Raw genomic sequence first — 26,827 nt, forward strand, 5'->3', positions numbered from 1 at the left:
TCTTGGGGAACACTTACCTGATCATCAGCGTCATCATTACTCCTCAGTTGCACACTCCCATGTATTATTTCCTATGCAATTTGTCACTTTTGGATTTGGGCTACTCATTATCCACTGGTCCAAAATTGCTGTTTGATATATTTTTAAAGAAAAGAATAATTTCAGTCATTGGATGCCTCATACAAATGAACATAAGTTTATTTCTAGGAGGAACAGAATGTCTGTTATTAGCGGTGATGGCCTATGACCGGTACGTCGCCATATGCCTCCCCTTACATTACACCACCATTATGAGCTGGACGGTATGTAGATGCATCACTGTCATTATGTGGGCAGGAAGTTTTATGATATCAACTATTCCCATTATGATGAAACCTCTTGTATTCTGCAAAGAGAACAGATTGGACCATTTTGCTTGTGAGGTTTTGGCTCTTCTGAAGGTGGCGTGTGGAGACCTCTCCTTTTATAAGATAACTATGGTTGTTGCTTGTATATTCACAATGTTATCACCACTTGTTTTCATTGTGGCCTCTTACATTTGTATCATTAATTCTATAGTAAAAATCCAATCCGTGGGAGGTAGATCTAAAGCCTTCTCCACCTGCGCTTCCCACCTAACTGTGGTCCTGATGTTTTATGGGACAAGTTTGACCACGTACATGGGACAAGCAAAAAGTTTTGCAGATTACCTGAAATATATTGCGCTTATTTATGCTGTTTTCACTCCTGTATTAAATCCATTGATCTACAGTCTGAGGAATAATGAGGTAAAAGAAGCCTTTTGGAAAATCTTAACCAGAGTTAGCCATCCATAAATGGCAATAAACACTTTTCTTCCAGCTTCCTTAGTAATTTTTTCCGATCACAGGTTCATAAATTTGAGGTCATAGTTTGTTCAACTACTGTGGGATTTGCCTTTATTTTCAATTAGCTTTTATAAGGAATAAACAATACATTTTGTAAAGTACAGTAAAAGATGTGCAAAGTAAAGGGGTCACACCATGGTAAGTTTATTAGATAAGTTACCCCTGAAGAAGAACAATGGATAAACACATCAGAAGTCATTGTTCAGCAGTCGTTACGCTGTATCATGAGAACTTGGCACACTGTGGTGGTCAACAAGTTCTGTAACCTATATTTAAATGAAACTTTACTGTCTACAAACTTTGCATAAATCAATAGTACAAGCAAATATGAGAAATGCTGGAATATATCTTATTAAATAAATCTTCTTCCTTCCCCACTGTTAACACACTTCATCCTGTCCCCCTGCCTAGGGATCTCACCATCCACTCTGAAAAAAAAAGCTCAAATTCGTCTTTCTCAGACAAGATAGACTGCCCGCTCACTGTGGTGTCAGACTATACAGGCTATTACACTTCATGGAGAGGGAAGGACTATGAAAAGAGAGGCACATAGTGAGGAGACAAGCAGAGGCAGTCACAAATATATGGTGCTGAGCTCTCTGACAAGTCTTTTATCTCACTTCAGTGCTGAATTTAAATCTACACTGGCCACCACGACTACGGGGTAATGTCCTCCATGCTGCTTGTCTCTGAGTGCTAAATAGTAAATGAAGAGCAGGAATCCCTCTCTCTGTGTGTGCTGTTTAAGTGAGACAATGAAGTAGCTCGTCGACACAAGCTTAGAGTGGAAATCAAATTAGAGATAGAGCCTACCAAGGAGGAAACTTGTGAAAATGCAGAAATGGTATTATTCCTCATGGACAAAATGTTCAAAGTAATAAGCTTTCAAAAATTCAAATTCTTACAATTCATAATTTGTATTAGTTAACAAAATGAAAAAATGAATGAACAAGAGATAAATCTAAACCACATCAATATTTAATGTTACCACTAGTGTTGAGCGAGCATGCTCGACACTGCTCGGTACTCGCCTGAGCATCTCGCTACTCGGTATGTTCGGCGAGCACCGAGCATTTCCAGGTTACTCGGGCGGGAGCTCGGGTCTCCGCCCTGCACGTTTGGCGCTCTTTACGGAGCCAATGAACATGAAGGGATTGCCATCCAGTCACTGTAATGCCGCAGCCATGTTGTTTGTGGGCATTACAGTGATTGCCTGGCCGCACAGCGTCACCTCGAGTATTTAAAACCGGGCGCCGCCATCTTGGACACAATCGCCCGGGATCAAACAGTGTAGGGAGAGTGCTGCTGAGTTAGGGAGAGATATATAGTGCAAAGTAGTTAGTGTAGGGTCTGTAAAGACTGCCAAATCAAACAAAAAGTCCTTCTGAGGACTAATATCAATCCCAGATATCAGGCAGGCAGGCTGTATAGGAGATGCAGTGGTTATACCAGAAAATGCTGCATTACAGTCCTGTGTGCTCCTGCTGGTCAAATTGCTAGACTTATCCCCCCGGTCTCAGGGGCCAGGAAAAATCCATTTTTTTTCATCTAAATCCTGTATTTTGTTTTTCCTCAGTCAGACTGTACAAATACACATCTTATTAACCTTTTGGTATTCCCCCCCCCCCCCCCCCGAAAAAAATAAAATTGAGTGTGTCTGTGACTATTCAGACACCAATATATCGGTTTAAAAGAGTCTGGTGTAGGCCAGATAGCTAGAAGTTTGATTTGGCAGTTCCACGGTTCAAATCTCTGTATTATCCAGCTTTTGGCCCTTTTTCCATAAAAAAAACAGTAATAGTGTCTCCCTGATTGTTCAGACATAAATATATCTGTTTAAAATATTCTGGTGTAGGCCAGATAATGAGAAGTTTGGTTTTGCTGTTCCACGGTTCAAATCTCAGTATTATCCAGCTTTTGGCCTTTTTTTTACATAGAAAAAGCCAGTAATAGTGTCTCCCTGACTGTTCAGACACAAATATATCGGTTTCAAATATTCTGGTGTAGGCCAGTTAACTAGAAGTTTGGTTTTGCTGTTCCACGGTTCAAGTCTCAGTATTATCCAGCTTTTGGCCTTTTTTACATAAAAAAACAGTAATAGTGTCTCCCTGATTGTTCAGACACAAATATATCTGTTTAAAATATTCTGGTGTAGGCCAGATAACTAGAAGTTTGGTTTTGCAGTTCCACGGTTCAAATCTTAGTATTATCCAGCTTTTGGCATTTTTTACATAAAAAAACTGTAATAGTGTCTCCCCGACTGTTCAGGCACAAATATATCTGTTTAAAATATTCTGGTGTAGGCCAGATAACTAGAAGTTGGGTTTTGCAGTTCCACGGTTCAAATCTCAGTATTATCCAGCTTTTGACCTTTTTTTACATTAAACAAAACAGTAATAGTGTCTCCCTGACTGTTCAGACACAAATATATTTGTTTAAAAGATTCTGGTGTAGGCCAGAGAAATAGAACTGTGGATTTCCTCTTCCAATCGCCTTTTTATTACCCTTTATCCATTGATAGTGCGAGTGTAAGCTATTTTACTTCATTTAAAATGGGCAAGGCGCGTGGCAAGGGACGTGGAACTGGACGTTCTGGTGATGGTGCGTGCAGGGAACGGGGTCGTGGCCAAGGTGAAAATGTGCCACAACCAACAACCACATCTTCTCTCTCCCATTTCTTGATCGAATTACTAGGGAAGCACACTAAAACACCGGTATTGCGAACTGATCAGTGTGAACAGGTTATTAATTGGATAGCAGATACTTCCAGTTACCTGGGCACCACCACCTCCGGTCTGTCTTCCACACGGTCAAGTTTTAGTAGCCGTGAGTCTCGACCGCATACTCCTCCTCACTCTGATGCTCCTTCCTCCCACCATGCCGAGTGTCGTCAGAGAGCATCTGATCCCACAGTTGGACACTCTGAAGAACTGTTCACTGGTCCATTTCCATATTTGTGCCCCTCGCCTGCTCCACTTGAAGTGGTGGAAGAGGAGATCCCATGTAGCGATGCCCAAATGTTTGAACAGCCACGGTCAGAGGAAGTCGACGCTGGCAATTTGTCACAAGAGGTGGACGATGACGATACACAATTGCCACGAAGTGAGGAGGAGGATCGTGGTGTGCAAGAGGAAGAGGAGGAGGTGGTGGATAATCTACACTGTGTTCCAAATTTTTATGCAAATAATATTTTCTCAGATTTTCCCAAATTACCTATATGAATTGCAGTCATTGTAATTTTCCAGTCAAATAACTATTAGAGTACAATTGAAAGGTTTTTGTACAAACTGCCTATGATAACAGTATATTTTTTAAAAAATAAAAAACTCAAACTGCACTCAAAATGCATGTTCCAAATTATTATGCACAGCAGAGTTTTCAACCTTTTCATTTTAATAAAGAACAAAAAAATGGTCATTTTTGAAATTATAAGCATTAGCGGGTTATTACAAACTGAAATCAAACAATTTTCAACTCAAAACTTTATTCTAGGTGATGTTACATTTGCACATAGGACCCCTTGTTCGAAAGGAGCTTCTGAACTCTCTCGTCCATTGAATTTGCCAGGTTTTGGATGGTTTTTGCTTTAATTGTTTTGCATGAGGACAGAATACCCTCCCAGAGCTGTTGCTTAGATGTGAACTGCCTCCCGCCATCATAGACACTCCTTTTGATGATGCTCCAGAGGTTCTCAATGGGGTTGAGGTCAGGGGAGCATGGGTGCCACACCATAAGTTTGTCCACTTTTATGCCCATAGCAGCCAGAGATGCAGATGTGTTATGTGCAGCATGAGACGGGGCATTATCATGCATGATATGATCTCGATGGTCCAGATGGATGGAGTGGAGGATGGCTGGTTGATGGACACCCCATGCAAACACGGCTGCGGCGCTAACAAGGAGGAGGTGGAGTAATGTTTTGGGCTGGAATCATGGGGAGAGAGATTGTTGGCCCTTTTAGGATCCCTGAAGGGGTAAAGATGAATACCATAATGTATGTTGAGTTTCTCAAACAGCACTTCCTTCCATGGTTCAAGAAGAAGAACCGTGCATTCCGTAGCAAGATCATTTTCATGCATGATAATGCCCCGTCTCATGCTGCACATAACACATCTGCATCTCTGGCTGCTATGGGCATAAAAAGGGACAAACTTATGGTGTGGCACCCATGCTCCCCTGACCTCAACCCCATTGAGAACCTCTGGATCATCATCAAAAGGAGTGTCTATGATGGCGGGAGGCAGTTCACATCTTAGCAACAGCTCTGGGAGGGTATTCTGTCCTCATGCAAAACAATTAAAGCAAAAACCATCCAAAACCTGACAAATTCAATGGACGAGAGAGTTCAGAAGCTCCTTTCGAACAAGGGGTCCTATGTGCAAATGTAACATCACCTAGAATAAAGTTTTGAGTTGAAAACTGTTTGATTTCAGTTTGTAATAACCTGCTAATGCTTATAATTTCAAAAATGACCACTTTTTTGTTCTTTATTAAAATGAAAAGGTTGAAAACTCTGCTGTGCATAATAATTTGGAACATGCATTTTGAGCGCAGTTTGAGTTTTTTATTTTTTTAAAAATATACTGTTATCATAGGCAGTTTATACAAAAACCTTTCAATTGTACTCTAATAGTTCTTTGACTGGAAAATTACAATGACTGCAATTCATATAGGTAATTTGGGAAAATCTGAGAAAATATTATTTGCATAATAATTTGGAACACAGTGTAGTAACTGACCCAACATGGCAGGAGGACAAGCAGAGCGAGGCCAGCAGCACACAGGGGGAGGGAGGCAGAGTACCCCAACAGGCAGGAAGATGCAGTGTGGTGGCCGAAAACACAGAAGGTGGGCAACATTTCTCCGTAACACCAACACGAGGGACGTTGCCAGTACAAGCGGTAGGTCTTCCAGAGTCTAGAATTTTTTTAAAGACTCTGCTGATAACCCCAAAAAGGCCATTTGTACCACCTGCCATGCTAGCATCAGCAGGGGTGACAAAACTACCAGCCTGACCACCACCAGCATGATCAGGCACATGGCAGCAAAGCATCCGACTTTATGGGGCAAACCCCAGGGTCCACGACCAGTGTCAGCGGGTGTCACCACTGCTTCTTCTGCTGTTGTGTGCGTAATAGAACCCCCTGTTGTGCGTGCAAGGCAATCCCCTGTCCATACTGCATGCAAAGATGGCCCCACCTCTCAGTCTTCACTTGTTATGGCAGATTCTCAAGAAACAGCATCAACGTCCACGTCCCACCGCAGCGTTCAATTGTCCATTTCCCAGAGCTTTGAACGAAAGCGCAAATTCGCAGCCAACGCCCCACAGGCCACAGTCCTAAAATCGCACATTTCACGACTGCTTGCGTTGGAAATGCTGCCTTTTAGGCTGGTGGAGACGGAATCCTTCCACAACCTTATGGCGGTGGTCATCCCTTGGTACTCGGTCCCCAGCTGACACTATTTTGCCCGGTGTGCCATCCTCGCACTACACAAGCACGTGTCCCAAAACATCTGCCGTGCCCTCAACATCGCAGTTACTGGGAGAGTCCTCCTGACACGGACACCTGGATAAGTGCTTGTGGCCAGGGACGGTACATCTCCCTGAAGGCACACTGGGTAAACTTAGTGGAAGCCGGGACCCGATCGGACCTTGGGACGGAACACATCCTCCCCACACTGAGGATTGCGGGCCCTATGTCAGTCAGAGTTGCTCCCACAGTGTACAGCTCCTGTGCATCATCCTCCTCTTCCTCCTCATGTTCAGCCTCCATCTCAGATATCACCACATCAGTTACAAGCTGGAAACAGTGCAGTACTGCCTCAGCCAAGTGGCAACAGGCTGTGCTGAAACTCATAAGCTTAGGTGAGAGACCTCACACTGCTTGTGAGTTGTGGACAGCTGTGAAAGAGCAGGCAGATCTGTGGCTGAGACCGCTGAACCTACATCCAGGCATGGTTGTGTGTAACAATGGCCATAACCTGGTGGCGGCTCTGAGGCAAGGCAAGATCACACACGTACCATGACTGGCTCATGTGCTTAACCTCGTGGTTCAGCGGTTTCTTAAATCGTACCCCGAGTTTGCCAGATCTGCTCATCAAAGTACGCCGCCTGTAAGCTCATTTTCGCAAGTCGACTACAGCTTCCGCCGCCCTTGCTGTGTTGGAGCAGCGTTTGCAGCTTTCGGCACACTGACGGGTGTGTGATGGCCCCACACATTGGAAAGGTTTTATGAGCAGAAGAGAGCAGTTGTGGAGTACCAGCGGCAACATGGCCGTCGATATTCAGGTCAGACTCCACACATAAGACCTCAGGAGTGGACCTGGATGTCTGACATATGTACCATCCTGACAAACTTTGAGGAGTTCACCAAGACTGTGAGTGGCGATGACGCATCATTAGCGTCAGCATCCCACTTGTCTGTCTTTTGCAACGCTCTCTGCAGAGAATTAAAGAGGAGGCATTGCAGCCAGAGTATGATGAGATGGATCAAGAACCCGTAATGGGCGATTACACACAGCCCAGCCTCATCTCATCCCAATGTGCATTGGGGGACAATGAGGGAGAGGAGGAGGAGGAAGAACAGGAGCTGGTATCATGCACTGTAGACGATAGTACCTGTACAACTGTCATACAGTCGGTTCAGTGTGGGTGGCCTGAGGACAGGGGGGATGAGGAGGAGGAGGAGAGCATGGTCAGTCGTCATCTTGGTGAGGACACGGAAGTCTTGCCCATTACCAGTCTGGCACGCATGGCTGACTTTATGTTACCCTGCCTTAACTGTGACCCTCGCATTGTCAAAATGTTGGGTGACAGTCATTTCTGGTTGGTGACACTTTTAGACCCCCGCTACAAGGAGAACTTTCACTCTCTTATTCCTGAGGTGGAGAGGTCTACAAAAATGTGTCAGTACCAGAAGGCCCTTGCTGCAGAACTGTTAAAAAAATTCCCATCTGAACACGCTAGCCGCAGAGGTCACAGTTTGTTGACCAACCAAGGCGTACAGGCAAGAGAGACGCAACTCCAATCCAGCAGAGGCAGGGGAACACTGTCAACATTCTGGGACAGTTTTCTGAGACCCGTCCAGCTTACAGGCCCTGAGGCGCGGGGTACTTTCACAAGGAGTGGAAAGTTTCAAAAGATGGTGAGGGAGTACCTTGCCGACCATACCAGCATCCTCCGTGATTCCTCTGTGCCTTTTAATTATTGGGTATCCAAGCTGGACACTTGGAATGAACTCGATCTGTAAGCCTTGGAGGTCCTGGCCTGCCCTGCCGCTAGCGTGTTATCGGAGTGTGTTTTTAGTGCCGCTGGGGGAATTATAATTGATAAGCGAACTCGCCTGTCAACTGACAATGCTGACAAGCTGACCCTTATCAAAATGAACAAGGGCTGGATTGGGCCAGACTTCTCATCACCACCAAATGACAGAAGAGTAACATAAAGTCAAATCCACTGTGTTATTTCGGAAGGTGTATTCCCATGCACCTCATTTCGGCTGTATTTTGCTCTTCCCTTATCCTCAGCCTCCACCACCACTATACCACCAGGGTGACCGTGGTCCGTGTTGCCAGCATTGCAAGTTCTTCCATCCTATTTTTTGGCAGCTTTTGCTTGGAAGGCATAGGCAAAGACTGTGGGAGACCCACTCCCCAATAATGGGAATAATGTTTTTAATATGCTGTACTGCATGGCTTTTGTAAGGGGCATGAAAACCATCTTGTTAAGCTACTGCAACCTCCACCACTTTTCCCAGGGGCATTGATATTGTCTTTTTATTCCACTGCGACCTCCACGTCTCTTCCAAGGGGCATTAAAACCGTCTTGTTAAGCTACTGCGATCTCTCCCACTTTTTCAAGGGGCATTGATATTGTCTTTTTATTCCACTTCGAACTCCACCATTCTTCCGAGGGGCATGAAAACCCATCTTGTTAAGCTACTGCAACCTCCTGCACTTTTCCCAGGGGCATTAATATTGTCTTTTTATTCCATTACGACCTCCACCACTTTTCCCAGGGGCATTAAAACCATCTTGTTAAGCTACTGCGACCTCCATCATTCTTCCAAGGGGCATTAAAACCATCTTGTTAAGCTACTGCAACCTCTACCACTTTTCCCAGATGCATTGATATTGTCTTTTTATTCCAGTGCGACCTCCACGTCTCTTCCAAGGGGCATTAAAACCGTCTTGTTAAGCTACTGCAACCTCCACCACTTTTCCCAGGGGCATTAAAACCGTCTTGCTAAGCTACTGCGACCTCCACCACTTTTTCAAGGGTCATTGATATTGTCTTTTTATTACACTGTGAACTCCACCATTCTTCCAACGGGCATTACATTTCCTCCTAATTTTAGCCAGCTTTTCCTTTTCAATACATAGGGGAACACTAAGGGAGACCCACTCCCCAATAATGGGTAGAAGGTTTTTAGTATGCTGTAATCCACGTCTGTTTCAAGGGGCATTGCAGTTCCTCATAATTTTTGGAAAGCCTTCCATTCACTGCTTAGGCCAACAGTGCACAGGAGATCCAGTTGCTATAAATGAAAAATACGATTTAGTTAAGGCCCTCTGACTTGTGTTGAGCCACCCCCGTAGTGTTCGAGTTCGGTTCGGTTCGTCGAACACCCGTGTGTTCGCCAAACTGTTCGTCGAACTGTTCGTCGAACACCTTCGAACACCGTTAAAACCAATGGCAGGCAAACAAAAACACATAGAAACACATAGAAAACACCTTCAAAGGTGTCCAAAAGCTGACAAACTGCTCAGAAGACACAACTAACACATGGAAAAGTGACAAGTACATATAGTCATGCGAAAAGAAAAGAGGTGGAGGAGTAAAACGAGGGGGAGACACAGATATAGGCATGTCATGCCCTTCTAAAATCCAAAAAGTGAGAAGCCGACACGTTCAGTCAGCTCCTGCCCGTGCCACCTCCGCGTCGCCGGGTTTGTGCCAGAGCCGCGGTGAACCCTGACGGCCAGCCCCTTTCTCCCAATACTGGTGCCTGTCCGCTGGTGGGTCGAGCGAGCCCCCTGTGGTGGAGGCAGCTCTAAGCTTTTTAATTTAAATTGTCTCTCTAATTTGAATGAATGCACTTTAAATCCATTTACAAGGATCTATTGGAGGGCAAGTCTCATGCCAGCAGCCGCGTAATTCCAGCTCCAGTAGTGTCCACTAAAGCTGCTGCAGTTAAAAAGCTTTTATAAGGATCGAGCTCGGCTGTCCACCGCAAGGCATCCTACTGCCAGTCCCAGCCCCTATGCCTTGGGGTGCCTCCTGATGCTCTTCACTGAGTATCCCGTGGTCCCGAAGCATTTCCTTTGAAAAAATTAAGTGTCCAAACTACAGGTGGTGTAGCTTGCTTAACAGCCGGGATAATCCGCTGACTAGCAGACACTGCTACTAGGCACAAAGTATTTCCTGGGCTAGATGCAGTTAAAAATTTGTAATTAGATACTCTCGTTGGATGCTGAGAAAGCATTCCATAGAGTCTCCTGGCACGCCATATATGATTCTCTTAAAAAGCTTGGGGTAGGGGTCTAGGGGACCCTTTTATAGCCAAAATCACGGCCCTGTATCGCAATACGTCACCTAGGCTGAAGATAAATGGAACTGTAGCACCCTGAGGGCTCGGTTGCTACAGAGGTATTGCACCTCACCCAGAGGTGTGATATCTCACTCTCAGGTAAGGATGTAATGTGGATCAGGACCCGACACCTGCATGCATTACACCACATTGCCGTGGGGCAGGGCGACCAATATGCCCCTGAGATGGGCACGACAGTCCCTGTCCCTGGCTGGAGTGGGGGGAGGGAACACTGAGGAAGGGGAACCCTGTAGTGCAGGAGCAGGGAGGAAGCAGTTCCTGGGTGCATTGAGAAGGGAGTATAAAAGGTGGGCACCATCTTAGTTCAGTGCAGAGAAGTCTGAGCAGAAGTGGCAGGGAGCAGGGGCTCTGCATGAGCTCTGCTCCGGAGGCGGGCCTAGTAACAGAGGCCCAGGCCTGGAAGAGGGAGAAGGAAGGAAGAGGAGCGGAGAAGGCTCCAGGAACGAGGAACGAAGGGATCCCAGGGGTGCGGACGGGCGAGTCGCCACCGCACGCCCGAATCCACCTGCGTGGAGGGGTCAGGCCAAAGGGGGAGACCGGTCCCCGAAACTAGTGGAGGCAGGAAACGACCCTCAGCTAGAAACAGGAGGCTGTGACATTTTATGTGGCGCAGCCCCTCGCTACACCCGCTAGGAAGGCACCACATAGGGTCAGGGAAACTGGCGCCAAGTTTACCAAGAGGAGGCCCGAGGCAGCCGGACAGAAGGGTTGGTAAGAAAGGCCAGACAAAGGACACACAAAGGGGGTCCTGTGAAGCGCTCCAAAGTTATCTGGGAGTTGTCTGAGCCCCTCACCTGGTGAGCCCAGTACGACGTGGGCAGCCGTTACCTGCAGACGTGGTCTGGATAATAAGAACTGTGAGTAAAGGCCCTGGACTGCATCACTGACTCCGTGTCGTTACTGCTGCTGCCCTGCACGATCACCCCCATCCTCCGCATACACTGCCCTGAGGCTATACTCCTCCCGTGGGGAGTTATGCTACGCTCTGCTGCACCCACAACACCAGCCTCAGCGGTCTGCCCTGGAGCGGCGGTTCACTCTGACCGCAATCCACGGGTGGCGTAGTCGGACATTTAAACATCAAAACCACATAAATAGATCCGCCACTGGTTTGACCGCCCTGAGCCACGGAACCGGGTCGCCGCCACGGAGACTACAACCACCAGCATCCACCAAAAAGGGTCCGGCTCCGGGTGTCCCAAGGCCCAGGGGGCGCGTCAGAACATTTTCATCACCTTTCACAATCACCAATGGGACAAGGCAGGGATGTTCTCTGTCCCCTCTCTTATACATCCTAGTGACGGAGCACCTGCTCTCATCAATTCGCCATAACCCCAATATTAGGTGGATTGAGGTGGGAGGCACCGAGTACAATTGCTCTCTATTTGCTGATGATGTCCTAGTATATATCACTCAATCACATATATCCATCCATGCTGTTATGGCTGAAATAGATCACTTTGTTACATGGTCAAATTTTAAAATCAATGCAGCGAAGTCTGAGGCCCTCGATGTCTCCCTCCCTAAATCCATATAGGATTCCATCCAGTCCAACTTTCCCTTTGCCTGGCCCTCACAGGGTATCAAATACTTAGGAATTCCTATTCATAGAGACCTCTCCCATCTATGTTATCTTAATTTTGGGCCCTTTATTGAACAACTCCATACAGACCACGGTTGGCAAGTTAGAACTGTAAGATTCACTACGTGAACCACTGGTGTTTTGTGGAAAAGCACATGTACACTGTGTTCCAAATTATTATGCAAAAAGTGTTTAGGAGTGATAAGGGAAGAATTTGTTTGTTTGTCAGTTAAACTCATTGATGGTGATGTGTGTCAGGGCTCTTTATATCACTGTAAGCAATTGCAGACACCTGTGCTAATTAGTTTGGCAGGTGTATGCAATGAAAGGCAAGACTACTTAAGAAGGCGGTCTCACATTATTAAGCAGCCTACATTTTCTGCCAAAATGGGAAAGAAAAAGGATGTGTCGGCTGCTGAGAAGCAACAAATTGTGGAGTGTTTAGGTCAAGGCATGACTACAATCAACATTGTGCGATGATCAGGATGAAGTGTCTTGGCAATCAAGAAGTATGTAGCTGATTCACAGTACACACGTGTGCGTGCTGATAAGGGCAAATTGAGGACTCTTTCCTACAGGCAATTACGTCAGGTTGAAAGAGCAGCGGCAAAAAAGCCTTGTCATAGCAGCAGACAAGTTTTTGAAGCTGCTGGTGCCTCCAACGTCCCCCGAACAACAAGATGCAGGGTCCTTCAGAGGTTTGCAGCTGTGCATACGCCATCCTGTCGACCTCCTCTATCAACTTCACACAAGCAGAAACGGCTCCAGTGGGCCAAACATTACATGAAGACTGATTTCAAAACTGTTTTTTTCACGGATGAGTGCCGTGCAGCGCTCGATGGTCCAGATGGATGGAGTGGAGGATGGCTGGTTGATGGACACCCCACGCAAACACGGCTACAGCGCCAACAAGGAGGAGGTGGAGTAATGTTTTGGGCTGGAATCATGGGGAGAGAGATTGTCGGCCCCTTTAGGATCCCTGAAGGCGCTAAAGATGAACTTCATAATGTATGTGGATTTTCTCAAACAGCACTTCTTGCCATGGTTCAAGAAGAAGAACCGTGTATTTCACAGCAAGATCATTTTTTTGCATGATAATGCACCATCTCATGCTGCACATAAAACATCTGCATCTCTGGCTGATATGGGCATAAAAGGGGACAAACTTATGGTGTGACCCCCATGCTCCCCTGACCTCTACCCCATTCAGAACCTTTGGAGCATCATTAAAAGGAGTGTCTATGATGGCGGGAGGCAGTTCACATCTAAGCAACAGCTCTGGGAGGGTATTCTGTCCTCATGCAAAACAATCGAAGCAGAAACCATCCAAAACCTGACAAATTCAATGGACGAGAGAGTTCAGAAGCTCCTTTCGAACAAGGGGTCCTATGTGAAAATGTAACATCACCTAGAATAAAGTTTTGAGTTGAAAACTGTTTGATTTCAGTTTCTAACAACCTGCTAATGCTTATAATTTCAAAAATGACCATTTTTTTGGTCTTTATTAAAATGAAAAGGTTGATCGAAAAGTTTGGGGGATCTAAGAGTGTGGCAACCCAGTAGTCATGATTACTTCGAATTCTGACAATATGAGGGTCATGCTGCAGGTAGTGCAGCAAGAAGGCACTTATGTGTCTTGCGCATCTCGGAGCCCCAAAATTATTTTCCGGGCTAGATGCAGCTAAAAATTATTATTAATTTTAAATCTGGTGAAGCTTTAGTATAGATGGCCTAATAGGATCAGTGCTGCACACTGCTACAAAGCCCAAATTATTTTCCAGTCAAGATACAGATAAACATGATTAGTAATTTTAAATCTGGTGGAGCTTATTATAGATGGCCTAATAGAATCAGTGCTGCACACTGCTACAAAGCCCAAATTATTTTCCAGCCAAGATACAGATAAACATGATTAGTAATTTGAAAGCTTAAAACGGTTGGTAGGGTGATTTTAACCAATCATCAAGCTTTTACTCTCCCCAGGATGACACAGGGGTAGAAAAGTCATTTCGGATCCATGATTTGTTCATCTTTATGAACGTGAGTCTGTCTACATTATCAGTGGAGAATAGTAGAAAACACTTCGGCCAGCATAATAAAGATCACGAGTATGGAGTGCGGAAGAACCACAACTCACACCCCATAGTCGTGAAGAAGAATTGCTTACTAGTGTTGAGCGATACCTTCCGATATCGGGAAATATCGGATCGGATTGGATCGGACCGATACCGAAAAAGTATCGGATATCGCCGATTCCGATACCGGAAACCAATGCAAGTCAATGGGACATAAATATCGGAATTAAAATAAACCCTTTCTTTCCTTGTAGGTTATTTCTACATGAAGGAAAACAACTAAGAATAATGTAGAATGTATTGGGGGAGGTGGGGGAGACAATAAAGGCATAGAGGTTTAGCCCAGTCAAATGGAATAGCAGGAATTAATATTTTTTTATTATGTTCTGAGTTACGGAAATATTAACTATGTTAAGTATTTTTATATTTTGTCAGATATTTATGTTTCACTACTTCCATGCTCTTCACCTTCTTTTTTACTTCTCCCACACTTTCTCCTTCATCATCCTCAGCATCTTTTTCATCCACTTCTTCTTCACCTTCTTCTTCTTCACCTTCTTCGTATTATTCTTTTTTTTACATTCTTCATATTCTACTTCTTCATCTTCTTCATATTCTTCTTCTTCATCATATTCTTATTTGTGACAGGCATTCCTGTAGTTGTTATCTATAAAAGGTTGGACATTACACCTTTCGTTCTGCCCGTCACAAAAGATTTACAACAGGATTTGTCCGCGTTCAGTTTGGCCTGCAGCAGCAGGTCTTTTCCAGGGGCACCACGAGGAGGAACGGACTCACCCCCATACACTGCTTAGTCATCTTCTGCTTATAATTTAGATATTATCTTTTGCTCTGATTTTTAGTCTTATGCTTAATGTTCTTCCGCTTTTTGTTCTGCAGCTTCTTGTATTTCTGCTTCTTGGTTTTCTGTCTCTTGTTTTTCTGTATCTTGGTGCTTGTCTTCTCTTCTTTGTCTTCTTGGTCAACTTCTTCAGGGTCATCTTCTTGGTCTTCTTCGGGGTGGTCTTCAGGGTCGTCGTCTTCGGGGGTCCTCGTCTTCGGGGTCCTCGTCTTCTTCGGGTTGGTCTTCTGGGTCCTCGTCTTCGGGGTCCTCGTCTTCTTCGGGGTGGTCTTCAGGGTCCTCGTCTTCTTCGGGGTGGTCTTCAGGGTCCTCGTCTTCTTCGGGGTGGTCTTCAGGGTCCTCGTCTTCAGGGTCATTGTCTTCGGGGTCCTCGTCTTCTTAGGGTTGGTCTTCAGGGTCCTCGTCTTCAGGGTCCTCGTCAGGGAGATCCAGAGTGATTACCAAGAACCATTTCAAAAAGCTTGAACTTGGAAATGTAGCAGAAGGTACAAGAAAGCTGAGGAACTACCGAGGACCAGCTGACGGTACTGGAACCCGGATGGATAGCAGAAGGTACAAGAGCCAATGGAACTACCGAGGACCAGCTGATGTTACTGGAACTCGGTTACTAAGCAGGAGGTACCTGTGCCAGAAAGCACTACCAAGGACCAGCAGACGTTGGTGGAACTTGGATACCGAGAAGGAGGCACCTAATCCAAAGGCACTGCCGAGAACCAGCTGACGGTACTGGAACCCGGATGGGTAGCAGAAGGTACAAGAGCCAATGGAACTACCGAGGACCAGCTGATGTTACTGGAACCCGGATGGGTAGCAGAAGGTACAAGAGCCAATGGAACTACCGAGGACCAGCTGATGTTACTGGAACTCGGTTACTAAGCAGGAGGTACCTGTGCCAGAAAGCACTACCAAGGACCAGCAGACGTTGGTGGAACTTGGATACCGAGAAGGAGGCACCTAATCCAAAGGCACTGCCGAGAACCAGCTGACGGTACTGGAACCCGGATGGGTAGCAGAAGGTACCCATGTAAAAAAAAAGTTCAAGGCCGCGAGCCGGCCGCAGTTACCAAAACCCACAGTCCTACAGAGGGTGCTTGTCCTATTGGCACTATGGAACCAGCCTTCATTGCCAGATCCCGCAGCCCACATAGGAGTCACCTAAACTGCAGGCACCATAGAGTCGGCTAACCCGACCGCAACACGACAGGACAACGCATTGGAGGCAAAGTGACGTTGACACTACCCGGAAACAGCTGGCGTGCTGGAACCAGGCTGGGCAGGAGGGAGTACCCGTGCCAAAGACACTGCCGAGAACCAGCTGACGGTACTGGAACCCGGATGGGTAGCAGAAGATACAAGAGCAAATGGAACTACCGAGGACCAGCTGACGGTACTGGAACCCGGATGGGTAGCAGAAGGTACAAGAGCCAATGGAACTACCGAGGACCAGCTGATGTTACTGGAACTCGGTTACTAAGCAGGAGGTACCTGTGCCAGAAAGCACTACCAAGGACCAGCAGACGTTGGTGGAACTTGGATACCGAGAAGGAGGCACCTAATCCAAAGGCACTGCCGAGAACCAGCTGACGGTACTGGAACCCGGATGGGTAGCAGAAGATACAAGAGCAAATGGAACTACCGAGGACCAGCTGACGGTACTGGAACCCGGATGGGTAGCAGAAGATACAAGAGCAAATGGAACTACCGAGGACCAGCTGACGGTACTGGAACCCGGATGGGTAGCAGAAGGTACAAGAGCCAATGGAACTACCGAGGACCAGCTGATGTTACTGGAACTCGGTTACTAAGCAGGAGGTACCTGTGCCAGAAAGCACTACCAAGGACCAGCAGACGTTGGTGGAACTTGGATACCGAGAAGGAGGCACCTAATCCAAAGGCACTGCCGAGAACCAGCTGACGGTACTGGAACCCGGATGGGTAGCAGAAGGTACCCATGTAAAAAAAAAGTTCAAGGCCGCGAGCCGGCCGCAGTTACCAAAACCCACAGTCCTACAGAGGGTGCTTGTCCTATTGGCACTATGGAACCAGCCTTCATTGCCAGATCCCGCAGCCCACATAGGAGTCACCTAAACTGCAGGCACCATAGAGTCGGCTAACCCGACCGCAACACGACAGGACAACGCATTGGAGGCAAAGTGACGTTGACACTACCCGGAAACAGCTGGCGTGCTGGAACCAGGCTGGGCAGGAGGGAGTACCCGTGCCAAAGACACTGCCGAGAACCAGCTGACGGTACTGGAACCCGGATGGGTAGCAGAAGATACAAGAGCAAATGGAACTACCGAGGACCAGCTGACGGTACTGGAACCCGGATGGGTAGCAGAAGGTACAAGAGCCAATGGAACTGCCGAGAACCAGCTGGCGGTGCTGGAGCCCAGGGTAAATACTAAAAACAGAAGAGCCAGAGGTGTATTTGGAGGAGGTTTTAAATCCGTACTACAGTGGATGTGGACAAAGCAGGAGAATTTGCCGGACACACAGCTGGGGATCAGCTGACGTTACTGAATCCCAATAACACTGGAGCAAGCGTTGACTGTGCAGACGGCACTTCTGAGCAGCAACTAGCGGTATTGGAGCCCAGGGTAAATACTAAAAACGGAGGAGCCAGAGGTGTAATTGGAGCAAGTTTTAAATAAGTAGCACAGTGAATATGGACAGAGCAGGAGAAATTGCCGTGAACACAGCAGGGGAACAGCTGACGTTACCGAACCCCAATAACACCGCAGCAAGTGTTGACTGTGCAGACGGCACTTCCGAGCGCCAACTGGCGGTGCTGGAGCCCAGGGATAAGAATGAAAACAGAGGAGCCAGAGGTGTAATTGGAGCAACTTTAAAATCTGTAGTAGTGAGAATGTGGACAGAGCAGGAGAAATTGCCGTCCGCACAGCAGGGGAACAGCTGACGTTACTGAACCCCAATAACATGGTAGCAAGTGTTGACTGTGCAGACAGCACTTCCGAGCGCCAACTGGCGGTGCTGGAGCCCAGGGATAAGAATGAAAACAGAGGAGCCAGAGGTGTAATTGGAGCAACTTTAAAATCTGTAGTAGTGAGAATGTGGACAGAGCAGGAGAAATTGCCGTCCGCACAGCAGGGGAACAGCTGACGTTACTGAACCCCAATAACATGGTAGCAAGTGTTGACTGTGCAGACAGCACTTCCGAGCGCCAACTGGCGGTGCTGGAGCCCAGGGATAAGAATGAAAACAGAGGAGCCAGAGGAGTAATTGGAGCAACTTTAAAATGTGTAGTACAGTGGATGTGGACAAATCAGGAGAAATTGCCGTCCGCACAGCAGGAGAACAGCTGACGTTACTGAACCCCAATAACACGGCAGCAAGTGTTGACTGTGCAGACGGCACTTCCGAGCGCCAACTGGCGGTGTTGGAGCTCAGGGATTACAGTTCAGGTGGTAGAAACATGAACAGAACAGGAGACCTGGATACTGTTGCCAACCAATTATTTATTCTGGAAGAGGACTGGCAAATTCATGAGAGATCCAGGCCTTGTTCATTTTGAGAAAAGTAAGCCGGTCAACGTTATCGGAGGATAGTCGCATGCGACGGTCTGTTAGTACACCACCTGCGGCACTAAAGACGCGTTCCGATAATACACTAGCAGCAGGGCAAGCTAGCACCTCCAGTGCATACTGACTAAGCTCTGGCCATGTATCCAGCTTACAGACCCAAAACTTGAAGGGAGAAGAGCCGTCTGGGAGTACACTAAGAGGGCAAGACATGTAGTCTGTCACCATCTGACGGAAACGTTGCCTCCTGCTGACTGGAGCTGTCTGTGATGGTGTAGACATTTGTGGCGGCGGGGACACAAAACTTTGCCACATTTCGGCCATACTGGTCTTGCCTTGTGCTGAGGCGCTGCTTCTGCTCCCTCTTTGTGCAGAGCTTCCTCCACTGCCTCGACGCACTGAGCTGCTTTGTAAAGCACTAGCAGCACTGCTCTCGGTTGGAATGGAGAACATGATGGAATGCACCAGTGCGTCTTGGTACTCCCGCATTTTACGCTCCCGGTTCAATGGTGTTATGAGGCTTTGTAAGTTGTCCCGGTAGCGAGGATCTAGGAGGGTGGACACCCAATAATCAGCCGTGTTGAGAATGTGGGCGATGCGGCGGTCGTTTCTGAGGCACTGCAGCATGAAATCAACCATGTGCTGCAGACTGCCAACTGGCCAAGAAACGCTGTCCCCTGCTTGAGGCGTGATCTCTGCCTGCTCTGCATCACCCCACCCTCGCTCTAGATACTGACTACTAGAGCATTGTGTACCTCCCTCCTCTGGACAGATGTCTTCCTCATCCATTGACTCCTCCTCATCCTCCTCACAAAGTGTCCCCTGCCTAGGCCTTTGTGAGGAACCACGTTGCGCAGACTGTAGAGAAGCAGATGGCATTTGTGACTCCTCATCCTCCACCTCTTCCAAAACCTCGTCCCTTAGTGCTTGCAGTGTTTTTTCAAGCAGGCAGATAAGGGGGATAGTCATGCTGACTAGTGCATCATCTGCACTCGCCATCCGCGTGGAATAATCGAAGGCACGCAAAACGTGGCAAATGTCCTTCATAGAGGCCCACTCAGTGGTGGTGAAGTGTGAACGGCGCGCACTGCGACTTGTTTGCGCCTGCTGCAGCTGGTACTCCATTACTGCTGCCTGCTGCTCACACAACCTCTCCAACATATGTAACGTTGAATTCCACCTGGTGGGTAGGTCACATATGATGCGATGTTCCGGAAGACATAATCGGCGCTGCAGAGCTGCAATGCGTGATCTTGCATTGCTGGAACGCCGCAAGTGAGCGCACTCTATGCGGACCTTGTGAAGCAGTGCATCAAGATCCGGATAGTCCCTCAAAAAACTCTGCACGACCAAGTTGAGCACATGTGCCAGACATGGGATGTGAGTGAGGTTGCCTAGGCCCAGAGCTGCCACCAGATTTCGGCCATTGTCACACACTACCATGCCTGGCTGGAGATTCGCTGGCACAAACCACACGTCACTCTGCTGCTTGATGGCATTCCAGAGCTCCTGCGCTGTGTGGCTTCGATTCCCCAAAGAAATTAATTTTAATACGGCCTGTTGACGTTTGGCCACGGCTGTGCTCATATCGGTCATCATAACAGGTAACCGTTCACGGGTCGATGTGGAGGTAGACCGTGACGGCTCCTGCAGCGCTGATTCAGAGGAACTGGAGTATGAGGAGGAGTCAATGTGTACAGACTGGATTCCTGCAATCCTTGGAGTTGGCAGAACACGTACAGCGCCACTCTCAAGATCTGTACCCGGCTCCACAACATTTACCCAATGGGCAGTGAGGGAAAGGTATCGTCCCTGTCCATGCTTACTGGTCCACGCATCAGTGGTCAGGTGGACCTTGCTACTGACGGCGTTTTGTAGCGCATGTTTAATTTTTCCCTCCACATGATGTTGCAGGGCAGGGACGGCTTGCCTGCTGAAATAAAAGCGGCTGGGCACGTTGTATTGTGGGACTGCCAATGCCATAAAGTTACGGAATGTGTCAGTCTCCACCAGCCTGAATGATAGCATTTCAAGGGCCAGTAGTTTAGCAATGCCAGCATTCAGAGCCTGTGCTCGGGGGTGGTTTGCCGAGTATGGGCGCCTTTTCTCCCATGCCTGTGCTAACGATGGCTGTAGACTGGCCTGGGAGTGTGAGGATGACTGGGAAAGTGGTGCTGTGGGTGGAATTACACTGTGTCTCTGTACAACAGTGCCAGAGATTCTTCCATGGCGATCCTGTGAGGAAGCCGAACCAGCTGTGTGTGAGCTGGAGGAAGAGGCTACAACACGAGCTGAAGAGGTGGTAGGTGGCGCTGTAGGTTGGCCTAGGTCTTCAGTGTGTTTGTGTAACTCCACCACGTGCTTGGTCCGCACATGTTTCCACATATTTGTGGTATTGAGGTTGCTGACACTTTTCCCTCTTTTCACCTTCTGATTACACAGCTTGCATTTGACAAAGCAAATGTCATCTGCAACTGTGTCAAAAAAGGACCAGGCACTGCAAGTCTTGGGAGCGCCCGCTTTGGATTTTGGAAGAGCCATGCTCCTAATGGGTGCCGAAGTGGAGGCTGCAGGCAACCAAGTCTGCCCCCTCCCTCTCCCTCCTTTTTGGGCCGTTCGGGGAATCTCTTCCTCAGAGCTGCTCCCACCACCTTCCTGTCCCTCACGCCATGATGGGTCAAGGACCTCATCATCTACACCACCCTCTTCAAACAACTGCTTCTCCTGGGTAGTCTCGACAGCACAGTACGCACCAGAAAGTGGCACCTGAGTCTCATCATCAGATGCGTACTGAGGTGTGCTGCTGACCATAGGCACTGGCCCACCCGCCTCTTCAGATTCAGAGAGACAAAACGGTTGCGCATCACTGCATACTACCTCTTCTTCAAATTCTCGAATTCTGCTTGGCTGGCCCCCTCTTTCCAAGCCAAGAGATTCAGAGAACAGAAGTAGAGATGGCTCCTGTCCAGGGCTCTCTGACTGCCTGGGCAATTTGGCAGGTGGTGAAGAGACAGATGGGTGCTCTTCAGTGCTCAGGACCTGAGAGGATCTGGAACTAATTGAAGTCGATGCGTTAGCTGCCATCCATCCGACAACGGCTTCAATTTGGTCCTCGCGCAGCAGTGGGGTACGGCTAGCTCCTACAAAGCTGCGCATAAAGGACTGTTCCCTGGTAAAACTGGGGGATGCTGAGTCACTGGTGCCCGCAGCAGGCACAGAATCCCCACGTCCTCTCCCTGCAGGCACAGAATCCTCACGTCCTCTCCCTGCAGAAACTCCACGCCCACGCCCACGACCACGACCACATGCCTTACTCCCTGCCTTCTTCATCTTGGTAGACTGATAAAGATAGGCAGAAAAGTACTAAGGGCTTAGTGTGCTTATTCCTGAACAGCTGCTAACAGGTATAAGAAACACTAATTTTATAAAGTGTGGACTAGACTTTAATATGAGCTAATGTGGCCTACACAACTGTAAAGTGGAGTGTTTGGTGAACTTTATTTAGGTTTTTTTTGTCACAAAAAGACACTGGATGTGCCTAAAGATGTAATAACGATAGTATCACAAACTTTTTGTAGCTATTACAATGTAGGAAGGTAACCTACAATGCAATAGATGAGGCTGCAAAAAATAGGCTAATACTAATCTGGCTGGGGCTGCAGGGCCCAATGCTGCAGAAAGGCTCCTCTATCTACTCCTATATAGTGTGTTTGGAATCAATTTAGCTGAATATGGATGGAACCACCACACTAATAGGAGATATCAGGAAAAATTATGAATTGGCAATAAAGGACAATGTATGAGGCAGTGACACACACTGAGTGCACTACAACCAGACGGGGTTGAAGCACACACTACAGGGTGAGCTGCACTCACACACCAGACCTTGCAGACAGCGGTGAACAGTACAGATGCAGAGCACTGTGCACTAGTGCTGCAAGACGGAAAAAAATTTCTCTATCTACTCCTATATAGTGTGTTTGGAACCAATTTAGCTGAATACAGATGGAACCACCACACTAATAGGAGATATCAGGAAAAATTATGAATTGGCAAAAAAGGACAATGTATGAGGCAGTGACACACACTGAGTGCACTACAACCAGACGGGGTTGAAGCACACACTACAGGGTGAGCTGCACTCACACACCAGACCTTGCAGACAGCGGTGAACAGTACAGATGCAGAGCACTGTGCACTAGTGCTGCAAGACGGAAAAAAATTTCTCTATCTACTCCTATATAGTGTGTTTGGAACCAATTTAGCTGAATACAGATGGAACCACCACACTAATAGGAGATATCAGGAAAAATTATGAATTGGCAATAAAGGACAATGTATGAGGCAGTGACACACACTGAGTGCACTACAACCAGACGGGGTTGAAGCACACACTACAGGGTGAGCTGCACTCACACACCAGACCTTGCAGACAGCGGTGAACAGTACAGATGCAGAGCACTGTGCACTAGTGCTGCAAGACGGAAAAAAATTTCTCTATCTACTCCTATATAGTGTGTTTGGAACCAATTTAGCTGAATACAGATGGAACCACCACACTAATAGGAGATATCAGGAAAAATTATGAATTGGCAAAAAAGGACAATGTATGAGGCAGTGACACACACTGAGTGCACTACAACCAGACTTGGCTGAAGCACACACTACAGGGTGAGCTGCACTCACACACACAGACCTTGCAGATAGCGGTGAACAGCACAGGGAACTGTGCACTAGCACTGCAAGGCACAGTGATTTAGAAAGTAGCTTGGGTAAAGCAGTATAGAGCAAATAGGTAGCTAAAACTGTCCCTCAGAACAACAGCGTCCTATCCCTAACTGAATTCACAGCAGAGTGAGCTCAAAATGGCGGCGGTGGCTTTTATAGTGCATCATGACATCATTTCAGCAGCCAATCACAGCCATGCCATTAGTTAAGATGCCTACATGCCTAACAGGATGTGCCCACACTTCTTAGGATCCTCATTGGCTGAATAAAATGAAAATGTCTCATTGCATTATGGGAACTTCCGATTCCGGTATACGATATTGCAATAGTATCGGAATTAAGTATCGGAATTCCGATACCGTGAATATCGGCCGATACCCGATATTTCAGTATCGGAATGCTCAACACTATTGCTTACTCAAGATAAATGTAAAAACACAAAGAAAAACTGAGTGTACAGCATATAAAAAGAGACTTTATTAATAGAAGTATAAATACACAATATTATCAATATAATGAATAAATACAAGAGGGAGACAGTACAGAACCACGGGGGCACATAGCAGCTAACCACAGCTAGCCAATATGGTAGAATGGTGTAAGAGAGAATAAGGGGAGGGGGGAAGGAGCGACCCAAGGCAACATGTGCACAAAGTGGCAAGATAGGAGAGGCATCTATAGGAGAATGTCAAGCATTAAATAGTGGTGGGTGTATGTCCCATTTTTCCCCCAAATGGGGGCAGAATAGATAAAGACCATAATACAGAATGCACTCACCAAAAAGGCCACCAAGGGGCGCTAGAGGAGGGAGTCAGGGAACACGGCAGGAGCAAACCAATGTGGGACCTGCGGGCCTCGACGCGCGTTTCGCAGGTTTGCTTTATCAAGAGGCATAGCAGTGAGAGCACCGGCGTCCTTTTAAATATCCCCCCAAAAAGGGATCACATGTGAACGCTGTGGCCGGAAGAAGATGGCCCCCCAGTCACAGAGGATGAAAAGGCCGCGGATGCACAAGATATGGCAGACGGTGGTTGGCCCGGCCGGCTAGGCCGCATTGTAGCACACTGAGCTTCCCACTGCAACTTATGCTTCATGTCCATGTGCCGGTTCATGCATGAAGTACTCAAACTATGTATTTTTTGGCCTCCACTTAGCTTTTACTGACAAATGTTACAGATAACACGAGTTGGGTCATCTTTATTGATCTGAAAAAATGCCCAGGCTATGCAAGGCTTAGCACCCATGCGACCTGAAGAGCCACCACGACTTGTGGTGAGAGGCAGAGTTGTGTTTGAGGATGCAGTTGTTGACGTGCTTCCAGTACTACGTCTCTGTCCAGGAAAGCGCAACCTGACCTCGTCGTCACTAGCATCTTCCTCCACCTCCTCTGCTGACCTCATCTCTTGGCTGACTGTGGGTTGACAGTAAGTGGGATCTCCAACCTCATCATCATCACCCTGTGCGTTATCACAACCGTCGTCCTCAGAGCCAACCTGTTCCTGCCCTGACAAAAAACTAAAGTTGTCGCTCCAATCAGGTATTTGAGTCTTATCATCGTCTTTCTCATTGTCTCCACCAACAGGAGTTACAGTTTGGGAATGAGGGTCTACATTATGGTCAGAACCTTCTGCGTCTGGTCCTGGATCCGACTCATAAAGATTCTGGGCATCAGTGCAGATCATTTCCTCGTCTGGATTCACAGAAGCGCTGGAGTCGACCTCTGATTCCCAGGCTATAGTATGAGTAAACAGCTCTGCAGACTCAACCATCTGTTCTACCTCATACTCAGACGGGCAGCTGGAGATTTGGGAGCTGTGAGGAAGCAAGTGCGATTGGGGTGACACCTTTGAGGACTGGAGTATTTGTGATGTTGAAGTTGATGTGGAGGAGAGCCCACTTAAAGGATCACTTGATATCCGTTGAAGCACCTGCTGTTTTTGTGCCTCATCTGGAATTTGTAGCGATTGGCGTGGCCGTAAGAAAGGGATCTTATCACATTGTCCTCTAAAAGAAGTAGACATTTTAGTTTGCTGGAAGATGGTCTTTCTTCTGCAGATGTTACTGTTGCTTTAACACCTACCCCACGGACACAACCTTTTTTCCCCTTCCCAACACGCCTATTCCCCTTTCCACCAGCAGCAGGCCTTTTTCCACTCATTTTGGTGGTTAACTAATTCACAACTCTGGAGTTGTTTGCACAAAAAAACAATGGATGGGAACCGAGCAGAGCTGAGTGGCCAAACTGTGATATTAGGCCAAAACTATTGGCTGGGTTAGATGCAGAAAAAAATTTATATTCAATTTGCAACCTGATGGAGGTCAGTATAGATGGACTAATAGAACAAGTCCCACACACAGCTAGAAGCCCAAATATTTTTTCAGAGGTAGATGCAGAAAAAAAATATATTCAGTTTGCAACCTGATGGAGGTCAGTATAGATGGACTAATAGAGAAAGTCCCACACACTGCTAGAAGGCCAAATATTTTTTCAGAGCTAGATGCAGACAAAAAATTATATTCAGTTTGCAACCTGATGGAGGTCAGTATAGATGGACTAATAGAACAAGTCCCACACACTGCTAGAAGGCCAAATATTTTTTCAGAGCTAGATGCAGAAAAAAATTATATTCAGTTTGCAACCTGATGGAGGTCTGTATAGATGGATTAATAGAACAAGTCCCATACACAGCTAGAAGCCCAATATTTTTTCAGAGGTAGATGCAGAAAAAAAATATATACAGTTTGCAACCTGATGGAGGTCAGTATAGATGGACTAATAGAGAAAGTCCCACACACTGCTAGAAGGCCAAATATTTTTTCAGAGCTAGATGCAGAAAAAAATTATATTCAGTTTGCAACCTGATGGAGGTCAGTATAGATGGACTAATAGAGAAAGTCCCACACACTGCTAGAAGGCCAAATATTTTTTCAGAGCTAGATGCAGATAAAAATTATATTCAATTTGCAACCTGATGGAGGTCAGTATAGATGGACTAATAGAACAAGTCCCACACACAGCTAGAAGCCCAAATATTTTTTCAGAGGTACTGTAGATGCAGATAAAAATTATTTTTCATTTGCAACCTGATGGAGGTTAGTATAGATGAACTAATACAACAAGTCCCACACACAGCTAGAAGCCCAATATTTTTTCAGAGGTAGATGCAGAAAAAAATATATTCAGTTTGCAACCTGATGGAGGTCAGTATAGATGGAGTAATAGAACAAGTCCCACACACAGCTAGAAGCCCAAATATTTTTTCAGAGGTAGATACAGATAAAAATTATTTTTAATTTGCAACCTGATGGAGGTCAGTATAGATGGACTAATAGAGAAAGTCCCACACACTGCTAGAAGGCCAAATATTTTTTCAGAGCTAGATGCAGATAAAAATTATATTCAATTTGCAACCTGATGGAGGTCAGTATAGATGGACTAATAGAGAAAGTCCCACACACTGCTAGAAGGCCAAATATTTTTTCAGAGCTAGATGCAGATAAAAATTATTTTTAATTTGCAACCTGATGGAGGTCAGTATAGATGGACTAATAGAGAAAGTC

The sequence above is a fragment of the Phyllobates terribilis genome, unplaced genomic scaffold (assembly GCF_046119375.1).
Source record: "Phyllobates terribilis strain yellow unplaced genomic scaffold, ASM4611937v1 Scaffold_3__8_contigs__length_932513732, whole genome shotgun sequence".
Classification (NCBI taxonomy): Eukaryota; Metazoa; Chordata; class Amphibia; order Anura; family Dendrobatidae; genus Phyllobates; species Phyllobates terribilis.